Source organism: Gymnoscopelus braueri, assembly GCF_963280865.1.
Source record: "Gymnoscopelus braueri genome assembly, chromosome: 3".
Classification (NCBI taxonomy): domain Eukaryota; kingdom Metazoa; phylum Chordata; class Actinopteri; order Myctophiformes; family Myctophidae; genus Gymnoscopelus; species Gymnoscopelus braueri.
Window position 1 is genome coordinate 22,728,352 of NC_137612.1, and position 12,723 is coordinate 22,741,074.

General features: G+C 39.6%; 1 protein-coding gene across 1 annotated transcript in view; it reads right to left on the bottom strand.

Moving 5' to 3' along the window:
• The window catches only part of LOC308082673 (immunoglobulin-like and fibronectin type III domain-containing protein 1), a 29,298-nt gene extending 26,070 nt beyond the window's left edge, over positions 1-3,228 (bottom strand). The window contains exon 1 of the mRNA XM_080424616.1: positions 3,083-3,228. The gene's annotated coding sequence lies outside the window, so the exon portion shown is untranslated. The remainder of the gene's footprint in view (positions 1-3,082) is intronic.
• Positions 3,229-12,723: the final 9,495 nt, after the last annotated feature.

Consider the following 12,723-nt stretch of genomic DNA (forward strand, 5'->3'; position numbering starts at 1 on the left):
CATAGGATCAGTGTTGCAAAGAATACATACATTACTTATTGTAAACTTTTAATGCAGGTGTCACAACTGATTTTGGAAGTTCTAAATCGTAAATTGAATATGCATTATGCTGGTTTTGTGAAGGTGAAATACAATGGCTCTATTTAGTTTACAAGGAAGCTTCCTATACTGTAGGTAGTTGTTTTTGTTGTTTTGTTTTAGGAAATCTAGCTGTGTGTACATACTGTCTCATTACATTAGGACGCATATACATCCTAGTTAGGTTCAAGACAACCTGGGAAGTGGGAACCCATTCGGTAAAGAAATGGAAGAAAAAATACTTTTTTGCATGAATTAAATGATTTTTTTCTCCTCAACATTTGCATGTGTTTTAAAAGTCTTTTCACATCCTCTGGGAGTTGTAGTGATCATACACGCAGACACATCTTCAAATTGGGATGTTTTAATTTTAGCTGTACACATGCTGATGCCCATGTCCCCAAAGGAACTGGGCTCCGACACTGGTCTTGGCTCAGGGCAAGACCTTGAAAGTGAACTACTTAACACATATGGTAAGAGCAAATCAGCCTGCAACAAGAGATGATGTCTGGGCAGGGGGCCTTTCAGTTTTCTCGCAGTACTTCCCTCCCACTGAATAGTGCAGCTGAAAAGACTAGTTATTAGCTCATTACTTTTACACTTGGTTGAGGAGCTCAGAGGAATCTCATCCGTTTTAATTAACACCTGCTGTGAGCCTGTGTGGACAAATTCACTGTCAATATATCCACATTATGTGCACTGGCCATTATCCCAAAGATTTCACAAATAAGTGCTGCAGAGCTTATAAAGGGAAACATTTATGTCGCAGTGAGTAATAAGACCCATTCTTCATAACATGATTATATGGTGTCAGGACGTGGGCTGCCTGACACCACTGGCAAGTGATTATTACTCTCCAACACAAAAGGCAGACTGTCTTGAAAAGTGTTTGATTGAAAATTGACAGGGAGCAGTGTTGAATATATTCTCTTCTTTTTTTCAGTCAAAGTAATTATTTTAGAGGGTTTAGGCTATTTGCAGTCTCTACTGGTATTATGCATTCTCAAATACCCTCTTTCTCTTTTGAGCTTCTGTTGACATTAATATCACTGAACTATGATCCGTCCACACAATTATACTGTATGGAAGAAGGGTAACAATGACTCAGAGGAAATTTACTTTTTCTTATTTTACTTTTTTATTTTTATGATGACAAGCATTACAGGAAAGGTTTTAATTGCTATACATTTCCCGTCGTGACTACTGTGAGTTCTGAATACAGTGTCGTGCTAATAACTCCATTCACTACTCGGGCAAATGGCATGAGGATATGACCTGATGGATTTTAATTGTGATTGCTGGCTACAGTACACCGGCATGTTAGATGTAATACCATTATGCTTCAAAAGTGGATATCACACTAGGACAGCTTCTCCTTTCAAATGATGAAATAACAGTAAAGAATGAATCAGGTGCCTGTGCGGTCCTTTGAAGATGCCTGAGATGCAGAGCGGCGAACAAACACATCTTGCTTAATGCCTTACAAGTGCTAGACATTTGAGCAATTCAGCCCTCCAGCAACACAGATGACTGCACCACTGACCATGTTCTCTTGAAATGGCATCTGCTGGGTTCTCAAATGTCCCTTACTGCAATTCTCCGCACGTCACTGACTCCAACAGAGTGTACAAGACAGAATGTATCTTCTGCTGTGCATAACTCACACAAAACTGGTTCTGATGACAAGGCCTTAGCACTTATTTTAGCAACAAAATGAGGGCTAATAGCGCTGTTAGAACTTCTTGGTGGATTTGGCCATTCATTTCAATGAAGAAAGCTGCCATTGCCAAGTTGATGTATTATTATGTCATACGAAGTATGTGAGGGAAACCAAACACTTACCTACAACACACTGGGCAGCGTGCCAGTTTTCTATTGATGTGCACGTTGATGATGCTATGTTCTGTTTGAACCCATTCACCTTTTCTCTTCTAGTCGCAGCACTTACAGACACAGCCATTCAAAACATCTGCCAAACAGACACGGCATGGTGCATTGAACAGCAGTATGCTGTGATGCGACAGCGGACAGTGCCTCAGTGACTTTCAGTATACCGCAGTACGAATAGCCCAACTAAAATGGCTGCATCTCTAAATGTGTCTAGTTGATACGTTGTTTACTTTCAGGTCAACAGCTAGACATTCGTACATTTAGGACATATGATGGGTAGAGAGAGAAATCCAAATGCTATTTTTTTCCCCTTTTTTTAAATACAGCCATTTCCTTTTAGGGAATACTCTAAATCTTGGGCCACATATTGATTTGACACCTACATCTAAAGTTAGCACCCTACAACCTCACAGCTATATGACCTCACGGCTGTGATCCAGCCTCACAGACTCCACACAGTGAAATTCTAACCGAGAACCCTGCATGCCTAACTAAACTGACTGCATGCACCGCTGCCAAATCAGCAGGTCTTCTAAGGCAGTGGTTCTCAAACCTTTTAATTTCAAGAACCCCCATAATTCCATGATTCCATTTGTACACTCTCAGAGTTACAGATCTGTAAGGGTCCATTTGGAACCCCCTCAAGGAAACCTGAGGGTCCCTGGACCCCACTTTGAGAGCCACTGTTCTATGGCACACACTGTATCACTAAAACATGTATAATGTACTGTTCTCTGTAACTAAACCTAGCTACAGTAAACACTATAAGACATAAAACAACCAGCATTGTTATTGTTTTGTATTCAAAGCAACCTCCTTAATAGAGGGGAAAGGAAAAACATGTAATAAACATGTACAAGAAAAACATATAATAAACTGTGCTATGTACAATGTACACTTACATATCTATTACAGCAATAGATAGACTTGATTGACTGGTTTACTAGCCCACTCATGCACCTGCTGCTACATACAGTACAGTAATACTGCTGCATTTGCCCTCCTTGTGGACAAATCCATTATTGACAAACAATTTTGACACACTTAGATTGTTTGCTCCCAACCCCCTCTTTTCTCACTCCCATTCTTATAGAGGAATGGAGGACAAACCTACCTGTATACAGTCCCCTGTGCTCTCAGCTCTGTTCCTTTCAGGCGGCAAGTCTGGCACCACTGATACTTGAGTGCCTTGCTCCTAATTTCAGGCAAGGTAATAAATCCTCCACGCAATCTGTGAGCTTGATCCTGCTTTGCTGCCTAGACCCGGTGACTGCTGAAAACAGTTAAGGCTTTTTTTGTATTTGTGGTCACTGCAAACACATTGGAGGTTGGGTGGGCGGTGTAAGGGAGGGGGGGGGGGGGGTGCACCACCATCAAGGATAGGGGTGGGGGTGAGGAGGGGGTCAAATACAGGGTGGACGGGTTACAGGGTGGAGGGGTTAAAATACGGTCTAAAGAAGAACTAGACTGTTGTAGCGGTCGATCATTTGTTCCCATAAAGCACACGTGATGACACCAATGAACAGAAAGCATGTGCTTGATGTGGGCATGCCCATGCACCAAGTCTAAATGTGACTTTGTTGTTTTCATGAGTGTTGCGCGCAAACATCAGATGCATTACAAAGTTATATAAGAATGGGTGCGGCAAAGAACCCGAAAACCTACCACTTCCATCTCTTTTTTCCCCGCTATGTCCCATTCCAAGTGTGTTTGTCTTATGTGTAATGCCAGCGCCACTTTTAATAATTATTATAATATTTTTTTTGGTCGGTAGATCTTGTTCATTTTAAAAGTAGTTCTCAAGTCAATAACGTGTGGGCACCCCTGCTGTACACTATGTATCCTTATGTGCTGTAGTTGATTGCCCGTGGAAACAAAATGCAAATAAAATGAGTAAAACCAAGCTGTTTTGTTGCACATTTTAGTTAGTTTTAGTTGCATCATAAAAAAAGATGTATGAATTGTAATACATGACACAATAAGGCATAATGTTGAACAATGGACTTTATTATTTAGGGCAGCTCAAATAAAATGAATAATTCACCATCTCACTCGCTGTCTTATTAAAACCCACACTGCAGTGAAGACTTGAAATAGAGGAGCTGCATTGGTATGCAATACAATTGAGTGACAAATTGTAAGTATGACACTCTGCCATTATTAGGTTTAGTTGAGGTAATAAATTCCTTACATGTGCTGCATACAGCGTATTAATCAACATCTTGTTAACTGTAATTGACAACATAATTTGTTCCATAGAGGTCAATATTTATAATAACATTATTATTAGCATCATCATCAAAATGTTCATTTGTCAGGACCAGGGAACAGTGTGGCATACATGCAGTACCTGTAAAAAAGTTGAGGTGAAGTGGCATCAAATGGACTGTGTTTTATAATGACATTATATTGGTTTATCAATTAAATATTCCTGTGGCTCCATTACGTCTTTTGTCTAATTATTTTTGCCAGATAGGGGTTGTTATATTAAGACACAGTAAATGGCAAATGGCATCTCTATGTGACAGCTGAAACAGGGAAGTCATATGAAGGTGTATGGTGTATTGTGTCGCTCTTTGTGTCACTTGGCAGGATCCATGGCTCCTGGTGAGAGCTTTTCTTGTCCCTATGAACACGGGAACAAATGACATTGACCAATAGGACCAGGCCGTGTTTATATCTCGCATGCCCAACAACATACCAAGCAGTACTACACGCACATGGTGCTCTCATTCACAGTCGGCCATCAACTTACTAATCCATTTATCCAGCGTTAGGGTTAAGGTTAGAGTTTAGAGGTTAAATTCAGGATTTCACACCTCAAATGTTCATGCATTCCAATGTTATGTGCTAAGTTTTTTTTATATAAATAAAACTGATATAATCACATTACCAGTAAATATGATGTGTCTGTAATACTGCTGGCAAAGAGGAAGCATGCATAATAATAAAAGCTTCAACCACACCACAGCACTCGAGAGCCAAACTGCACAGTACCTTGAAGAGACAGGAATGAATGGCCCCCAACAGTGTTTTTCTGACCCGCGTCAGTGCCAAGTACCATACTTGCCCAAGCAGTTAAAAAGGGTAAACTTTGCATTCAGCCACAGTAACGATCATAAATCTGTCACACTTTGAGAAATACCCTTTTGAGTATCATTTTTCCACAGGTCACTCTTGAGTGCTTCCAGAACAGATTACGTATCGGTTCAATTATTATGCAGTCATTGGTGATTTAAAAGACAATATCCAGTCTGTGCTTATTAATTGTCACTTTGGAAATGGGAATGAAGATTTTGCTTATTGATTAATGATATGTGCAGAATATCTGATACAGTATTACATTGGTTGTTTACAGTATATGTTATGCAGCTCCTGTAACTGGTAAGAATACTGTATATATATATAACTGGTAGACTACATTCTCATGACTACATTTTACAGTGACAGTGGTTAGCTTTGTGGCCTCACAGCAAGAAGGTCCTCGTTTTGAATGGGACAGGGCGCTTTCTGTTTGGAGTATGTTCTCCAAGTGTTCACATGGGTTTCCTCCGGGTGCTTGGTATTCCTACTACACCAAAAAGAAATGCAAGTGAGTGACAGGGCGTTACTGTAAAAGAGCATGTGTTCTCAGTCAACCAGTTGTTCTCAAACATTTTTGTATTTGGCCACGGACCCCCATCTGAAAATATTTTGTGCCAGGGACCCTCAGAAGAGAAGATTTGTGTTAAACATTGTCTAAATTATTCAAAATTTTTAGACAAAAAAATAGCATATCTACAAGCTTACAGCACGTCACATCGCAATGCGTTGTGAGTTTGTACATCTGCTTTTTATAGCCGTAGTATAAAATAGGGTTAAAGGGTTAGTTCAGATTTTTTGAGTATTTTCTGTAGGAAATACTTACCATTAATGTAGTGGTTGCAAAGGTATTAATTGATTGCCCGAGTCCTGTGGTCCGAGTTCTGGTCCGGTTCTGTTGAATATGAAGTAGTTCCGGTAGATTAGTAGATTTGGTGGGGGCCGCGCATTAAAAATAAGTTGATAAAAAAAACTAGCATCATTTGTATTGTTGACCTATTTCTACCATATAGTGCAGGTTTCGTTCAACTTCGACCCCTCTGTCACATGGTACTATGTTTTGTGTCCAGAATCACTGCGCCGCGGCAGCCTACTCACCCACAAAATATATGACACAAAAAATAGTACCATGTGACAGAGGGGTCGAAATTGAACGAAACCTGCACTATATGGTAGAAATAGGTCAACAATACAAATGACGCTAGTTTTTTTAAATTAATTTATTTTTAATGAGCGGCCCCTACCAAATCTACTAATCTACCAGAACTACTTCATATTCATCAGAACCGGACCAGAACCGGACCAGAACTCGGACCACGGGACTCGGGCAATGAATTAATACCTTTGCAACCACTACATTAATGGTAAGTATTTCCTACAGAAAATACTAAAAAAATCTGAACTAACCCTGATTGTGATGCTATAAAACCATTAAAGTCTATCATACCAGCCCTGACAAAAAAGGATAGTCATTTTGTATTTTAAACAAAATGTGGATGCCAGAGAGTTTGAAGGACCCATGGGGGTCCCCAGACCCCACTCAGAACCACTGATAGTGGTGGTTACACACATCTACAAAGCAGGTGCTGGACCATCATAAAAGACAATCATAAAAGATAAAAAAAGATCTGCACCCTTAAGTGCAATTTATCGTTAAATACAACAGTAGTGACATTAAGCCTGTGCTTTCAAGCATGCTTGAAACAGATGTACCAATAAATTGCACTTAAGGGAGCTACTGTGTGGGACTGCTTTTTATCTTTATGATCAGATAACCTAGGTTGATAAAAAATTATACTCATTGGGGGCAGTTGGGAGATCTGATCGGGGTATAGAGGTCTGGGAACAGAAACTGAGGAACACTCAGTATTTAGTACGGTATTTGTTGTGCTTATTGTGTTTTTATGCTGTCAAATTACCCATTCGAGACAAAGTCCTGAACTCTTGAACTCCAGTATTTTGGAGATATTTTTAGACACAAATATAATATAATATTCCAATTGTTATTGCTGTGTCTCTTATGGGAAATAAAGCAGACATAACTTCTTAAATGTAAAATATGTGCATGAATAAAACAATACAAAATTGTTATTATTTTATAATGGAATAAAAGGTAGTAAACAAAACTATGTAGTGCCTTTATTTATTATTTATTTTATTTTTATTTGATGTGTTCTATACTGTACATACACATTTATTATTTGAACTATCTGCCACTAATAACTGTCAATCACAATCTGAGCATCTGAGTTTATTATATTCTTCACAGACAATCATATATACTAAATGCACCATTTACCATTTATGCAGTATAATGCTCTTTCCTCTTCAGTATGTTGCAACACTACAGTATTTAACCATTTTGAAATAGAAATATTACAAGTAAACTGTCTTTAACTGTTCTATTTGATTATATCAGAGTATATAGACTGAACTAACATGCACTATTTTGAGTTCATATCAATACAACTAATAATGGAATAGTGTTATACTGGTTAAGTCATTGCCTCTGAACGAAAACATGTCAAGGTTTCAGTTAAAGTATGCAGACATCAAAAAGTTTGAAAAAACATATTGACTGTTAGGTAATTGTCTTAGTAATTGATTTGGCTCATGTAGTTATAATTATAATTAGACGATGGTATTACTGTATGCAACTGTCATTAATGGAATGCTATCTGTCTTACCTTGAGATATTTATTAGTGTTGTTGGCCCACTTCTTGAGATTATCAGTGTCAGCAAACACTGTAGAGCCATGTTCTTTTCAGCACCTTTGATGGATGCTCTCATCTCATTCTGGCCAGAGAATAAGAGGTTGATCGGGTTGCATGTTTGATTCTGTTTTACGATTCCAAGGTGGCTCCTAGGATAGTTTGTGCCACTGACGTTGGTTTCTTCCTGTAATGATCTGTTTTCGGAAATTCAAAATTGATGTTCCATAGCTGAAGGACTGGAGGATTCTCACATGTTGCATTTGCTCTCTGAATTATCCTGTCTAAAGCCTCCAGTCATGACCAACCAACCTATGTACAATGATGTCTCAGTTGCCTCCAAATTCCTTTCCAACTGGCTCCTTATAAGTGTCTGCATCTGTTTCTAATGTCAAGGCTCATAATTCACTCTGAACCTGCCTGGCTCCCTGTCTCAATTTCACTTCATTTTCCGTCAGTGTCTATCCATTATTTAATATTCCTAACCCATTTGTTCATTTGTTGACTTACACCTGAGTCTGTTCCCCTAGATCTTGTTTCAACAAAGAATGCTATTTCCATAGTAACCTACTGCCTTTGGTCATTTTGATGTCACTCCATGTTCCTGTGGCAATTGTGTGACATGCTTGAAACATGTTTGATGGTTAATATGAACTTGGTCTTATTTTTTTTTTATTAAAGGTTCAGCTATTGCCTCATACATTTTTTTGTAATGAAAAATAACTGAATCTGAACTCCTGGTGCGTAAGTTGTTTTTACATGAACATGGATGAGCACAATATGACTTAGTTAGTGACTATGGTAATCTTTAGCCAGCAACATTACACCAAGATTTTGATCTTTACACAATTAGCAACAACTAGGCAAATTGATTCATTAGTCACATTTTGGAACATTTACGGTAAGAATTGTATCAGTCGGATCAGGAAAGCGAATTCTCCTTATATTCTATAAGAGGCAAGTGGTTACTGAGATCACACCATATGTCTGATTTACTGCTTTGACAGCTTAACCAGTATGTCCTCGTATATCCTAGGTATTTTTGAATCTGTGGTTGTTAAAGAAATACTTAAAGAAAGGTCAGAGAACATTCTGTGCCTTGTCAGGCAGGCTCTTATACGACATTTACACATGTACACTTTTCTTAGACAATATCAAAACAAATCTAATCATAGAGATCTCGGGATCCACATGGGAATGGGCGTAGCTCCAATGTGGATCTGGTCTGTGACGTTCGTCATCGTCAGTCATATTGACATACCGGTATCTGTGACGTATGAGCCTGATCAGTGTCCCACTGATTTCCATCATAAAATGTAATTATTTTAAAAAGGTCTTAAACATGTGTGGGGGGGAATAGTGGTTGTAGTAGGCCTACTTCTGTGGCCTACTGGCAATGTGTAAAATTTGGCACTGACTGGACCAGCGGTTTGTGAGATTAGCTACGGACACACAGACAAATGGGTAGAGTCCTGCAGAGCCATATGGCTTAAAAACAACAGCTGGGAAGAAAATCATCCAATGCCATGTCAAACTGTCTTGTGGTAACACAGTAGCATACGATACGATACGATAATACTTTATTGTCAGTTCACACTGAAATTTGTCTTGCAACTCAGCAGCCATGTATGCAACACATAAACAGTATACACATTTGACATGACACAACAAACTAAAACAAAAATACATACATAAAGACAAGAGCAATGTCCACCACTCAGCCTACCCCTGGCCTAATCTCCTGATTATTCACTGCCACAATTATTGCTGGCCGCGTTTGCCCACTGCCAGAGATTTTTCATCGAAAAAAAAAAAGTACTCAGGAGCCAAGATACAGAATTTTTAAGTTTTAAGTTAATAAGGAAGTGGATGGGAGTCTAGATCTTCGAAAAATCTTGGGTCAAATTGGGAAAAAAAAATTGAACGTTTTTTACGTCAGTGGCAGGATTGGTAAACGGGAATAATTACGTCAATTACGTCAGTGGCAGTGAATGAGTTAAGCCTCAATGTCGTCTGATGGACAAAGGACCTCTTCAGTTTGACCTTATTGTATGTTGGAACACTGTATCTCCTTCCTGAAGGCAGCAACCTATATTCTCCATACAAAACATGGCTAGTGTTTGAAGTGATAATCCTTGCCAACCTTAGCATACTGTTCTTATGCGTAGATGTATAGAGCCTCTGAAGTGGTTGTCCAACAATCTTTGAACAAATGTTCAGTTGCTGCAGCAGTTTAGACTTTAAGGCTACAGACAGACATCCATACCAGGTGATACTACAGTACTGAAGAACACTCATAATAACAGAAATGAAAAACAAAAGAAGAAATCTGTCTACTAGCACCAAAAGATCTCAGATGGCGAAGGAAATAGATTCTTTGCTTTGTCTTCTTACCCACTGATTCGATCTGGTCTTTCCATGACATAAGATTGTCTATTACTACTCCTAGGTATGTATACAAACATACCTGGTTGATCTGTTCACTATGAATAGTAATGGGGGATCTGTTTATCTCCAGTGGTGCACCAAAAAGCATGACTTAAGAATAGTTATAAATGTGAAGATTTGGAAATTTAGTTCTTTGTCTGGAGCTGTCAATGTGTTGAATTTGACACCCGGAAGAAGCAGCATGCAAACATCTGAACAATTTCAACCTGTCCCGTCTCCTTTGCCAGAAAATGTGGGGGAAAAAAGAAAGAAAGAAAAATGAGTGAGAAAGAGCCTTTCTTTTAGACTGGACTGTATACTCTTATACTATTTGCATGATTGCATGGTCTTTGAGTGCTCTCTTTTCACAGTTTGCTGCGTCTAATCTCAGCTGACGTTCATTATGTGGGATTCAATAGGCTGGAAAACTCAAACTCATTATACTGTTACCGGACTGCTTTGCATAAAATGTGCTCAGAGACATTGACAGACGCCTTCACCATGGCTGGTGCCTGTCACACCAGAGCAAGTTGTGCCTATAGTTGCAGTTACCTAGTTCATGATATATAGAATTTATTTTGTAAGAAATAGGCCCCTTACAGGGAAACTATAATGGAATATCAAAACCCTGTCTGACAGTTATTGTCACATGACTCATCAGATCATTTGTACCTATAATCTTGGCTATCATCTGGTTTCTGCAACAAACAGTGACATTTGTGGCACAGCAGGGAATCATTTTGGGCTCTGTGTTCTTTAGAGCTGATTAAAATTTGGGATAGATTAGATGCTGTGTTCATGTCTTTTTTTACATTTCTTTGTAAAAATCAGCCCATCCCGCAAATTTTGGAAGCCAATTATAACCAATTGGAATGAGATTTGAAAAATTAAAATGATGCATGTTTATCACTAGTACAGAGATAATGTGTAAAATGGGCATGGCCTTGCATCATGATCCAAGGAATCATGGGGAATTCTTCATTTATTTTTTTCCTGTACAAACTATGGTTCAAAACAGCCAAAAAAACAAAGTGTTAGAGCGCCACCATGAAGCCAATTTTAAAATTTGGGGATGGAGCGCCCTCCTTGGCCTACTGGGAGTGTACATGCAAAGTTTTCGGTTCAGAGTCCAACAGCTGTTTACAGATGGACGGACACAAGGGCACACAAGGACACACAGGCAGGGGAGAAAACATGATCTCCGCCTGGCGGAGATAAGTGTGTATTGATTACATGATTGTCATATATTAACTCCATGTACAGGCATCCACGTGCAATATAAACTCAGTCCTGTTTGAGCACACACCTGTGGCATACTGTACAGCAGTTTGCAAAATAATTGAACAAATATGTGTTAACTGAGAATTTTGTGCAAATTCAGTTCACATCTTGGCAGTCAGCCATTGTCTGGAGTGGGAGTTGAGGTCAGTTTTCATTGCAGTGTAGTCAGTAGGATGATTTTTTACAGATCTCTTAGCTCAAAATAATTATGGAGCTAATTTATGTAAAGGTTAATATTTGTAAAGTGAACCTTCAACATTTTGTACAAAATACACCCTAACACAAATTTTTTTTTTTCATTGTGTGTTAGGATTCATTATTATTTGATCATTTGATCACCGAACTGCTCAGCAATATCCTTGTTTCAACTGCCCACCAAAGGCGTTTATGTCAGCCATTGCAGTCATGTCATGTGACCTACAGTATGACAAATTTAGCTACATACAGTATCAGTTTAATAGCGAGCCACATGTTTTTTGAGTCGTGATTGGATCTAGATTCTTTGGGGTCCACCCCCTCCCACCCAACCAGCTTGAGTCACGACCACATTCTTTTGGCTGTAGGTAGTTGGGTCAGTGCAGTGGGTGGCCTCGCTGCTATTTTTATCGTGTGTGTGTGTGTGTGTGTGTGTGTGTGTGTGTGTGTGTGTGTGTGTGTGTGTGTGTGTGTGTGTGTGTGTGTGTGTGTGTGTGTGTGTGTGTGTGCGCGCGCGCATGTGTGCATAGGCGCCGATCCTGTGGGTGCCTCGGGGCTAAAGCCCCTACAAGCCCCCACCACAATCTCAGATTTTGGGGCCCAGAATTACAGTACCATTACAGTAGCACGCCCATAGGCTCGGACAACCTGTCCACTCATTAGTGGGGTGTGCTCCCGTAGGCCAATGTATCATACATTGGCTGCCCCATTCGCACCTCAGTAGGTGCGAATTCGCAAATCGTGCATATCAATGGTCCATGTGTGACCTGTTAAGTACTGTAGTCTGTAGGAGGCATAGGCTACCGTCCGATGTCCTGAAGATGTCCAAAAGAGAATGGATAATGTTCGGATTCATGAATTAAATTACAGAGGTGACTTGCGACTAGCTGTTGAGTCTGTCAGTGTGTGTGTGTGTGTGTGTGTGTGTGTGTGTGTGTGTGTGTGTGTGTGTGTGTGTGTGTGTGTGTGCGCTCACTTGCTACAAGGGACAGGGCTCTGTGACAGTCACAAGTTGACACGGAACCAGTAGATTAGCGACACAGTATTATGGAGCTAGTA